We start from the raw sequence: 2,458 nt of genomic DNA, 5'->3' as shown, positions 1-2,458 counted from the left end.
TGCAGCCGCTCTGGAAAGCAGTGTGGAGGTTCCTCAGAAAATTAAAAATAGACCTACCCTATGACCCAGCAATAGCACTGCTAGGAATTTATCCAAGGGATACTGGAGTACTGATGCATAGGGGCACTTGTACCCCAACGTTTATAGCGGCACTCTCAACAATAGCCTAATTATGGAAAGAGCCTAAATGTCCATCAACTGATGAATGGATAAAGAAATTGTGGTTTATATTCACAATGGAATACTACGTGGCAATGAGAAAGAATGAAATATGGCCTTTTGTAGCAACGTGGATGGAACTGGAGAGCGTGATGCTAAGTGAAATAAGCCATACAGAGAAAGACAGATACCATATGTTTTCACTCTTCTGTGGATCCTGAGAAACTTAACAGAAACCCATGGGGGAGGGGAAGGAAAAAAAAAAAAGAGGTTAGAGTGGGAGAGAGCCAAAGCATAAGAGACTGTTAAAAACTGAGAACAAACTGAGGGTTGATGGGGGGTGGGAGGGAGGGGAGTTTTGGGATGGGTATTGAGGAGGGCACCTTTTGGGATGAGCACTGGGTGTTGTATGGAAATCAATTTGACAATAAATTTCATATATTTAAAAAAAAATAAAAAAATAAATTAAAGAATTGAAATAATAAACAAACAAACAAACAAACAATTAAATTGTGTTTTTGGCCAGGAAAATGACATTCCAAAAACGTGTATGTGTCAATTGTTAGAGCTGAATGCAAAGAAGAGGGACACTAAGGAGATTCTGTCAAAACAGAGGGAGGGAGGGTGGGTGATGTGTATTGAGGAGGGTACCTTTTGGGATGAGCACTGGGTGTTGTATGGAAACCAATTTGACAATAAATTTCATATATTAAATAAATAAATAAATAAATAAAATAAAATAAAATAAAATAAAAAAATAAAAAAAATAAAAATCATATCAAGCTAAAAGTATACTTCAATATACCTAGTCTAAAAATGAAAAAAAAAAAAAAACAAAACACCTGACTACAGAAACAATTGTCCCTTGCTTAGGCAATTTGGTAGAAGTGGTGACTTAGGGAAGGAAGTGCTTGATGTTTCTATAACACAATCACAGCCATTTGTCACCTCTTGTATTCCTTGCAGTAAACATTTATCATGGCATGGGAGAATCAGAACTCTAACTCAGACTTTAACCAGGTGGGAATCTTCAATGACAGCCCCGCTTGCATCTTCCTTTTCTCACTGGTCTTGGGCATCTTCACAGTGGCCTTCATGGGAAACACTGCTATCGTTCTCCTCATCTGCCTGGACAACCAGCTCCACACCCCCATGTACTTCCTCCTCAGCCAACTCTCCCTCATAGACCTCATGCTCATCTGCACCACTGTACCCAAGATGGCTTTCAACTACTTGTCTGGCAGGAAGTCCATCTCTCTGGCTGGTTGTGGAGCCCAGATATTCTTATATGTGTCTCTGCCTGGAGCAGAATGTTTCCTGTTGGCTTCAATGGCCTGAGACCATTATGTTGCCATTTGCCACCTATTAAGATCTCATGGCAGCTTCTTCATACATTCTTGGCTCGCTTGATGGTCTAATTGAAGCTGTAGTTGCATTGTCTTTCTCATCTTGTGGTGCCAGGAAATACCCCACTTTTTCTGTGATGTCCCTGCCCTTCTCACTCTCTCATGCACCAGAATATTGTTATTTAATGGTTGATATTTATATTCTATGTTATTATTCTTATTTCCCCAGTAGCAATAATCATTGCTTCCTATGTTAATGTTATTGTGGCTGTCATTCAAATGGGGTCTAGAGAGGTCCAACGGAAATCTTTTACCACCAGTTCCTCTCACTTCATGGTGATGGGAAAGTAGTATGGAGCAGGTTTGTTCATATACATGAGGACCGCTTAAGATTATTCTCCCACCCAGGGCAAAATGGTGTCTGTCTTCTACACCATTCTTACTCCCATGCTGAATCCCCTCATCTAGATCCTCTGCAGCAATGAAGTGCCCAAAGCTTTCATAGGGGAGGCAGAGTCTAGAGAGTAGATAGATTGATAATATTTATACTTAAGTTTTATTTCCCTTTATTCTTTGCCTTATGCTTAACTTTATGCATTTAACCAATACAATTAAATAACTAATGTTTACTGATCTTTGTACATTTATAGGGAAAACATAAGATTTAGAAAATGAAAAACTCTGCTGTTTTTCTTCTTCAAATATTTGATTTTTTATTATTTTTTAAATTTTTTGTTTCTAGTTTATATTTGAATTCCAGTAAGTAAAAATATAGTGTAATATTGGTTTCAGAATGTAGTGATTCATTACTTATATATAACACCCAGGACTCAAAAGAACAAGTACCTTCCTTCATACTCCTCACTAATTTAAACCATCCCAGTGGCCAACGCCCCTCTAAGAATACTCAGTTTTTTCTCTATACTTAAGAGTCTGTTTTATGGTTCGCTTCA

General features: G+C 38.1%; 1 pseudogene; it reads left to right on the top strand.

Moving 5' to 3' along the window:
- The first annotated feature begins 1,137 nt into the window (after positions 1-1,137).
- On the top strand, positions 1,138-1,973 carry LOC132680245 (olfactory receptor 2M2-like; annotated as a pseudogene).
- Positions 1,974-2,458: the final 485 nt, after the last annotated feature.

Source organism: Panthera onca, chromosome A1 (genome assembly GCF_046562875.1).
Source record: "Panthera onca isolate mPanOnc1 chromosome A1, mPanOnc1 haplotype 2, whole genome shotgun sequence".
Classification (NCBI taxonomy): Eukaryota; Metazoa; Chordata; class Mammalia; order Carnivora; family Felidae; genus Panthera; species Panthera onca.
Note: the sequence above shows the minus strand (reverse complement) of the source record. Positions and strands in the feature narration are given on the sequence as shown.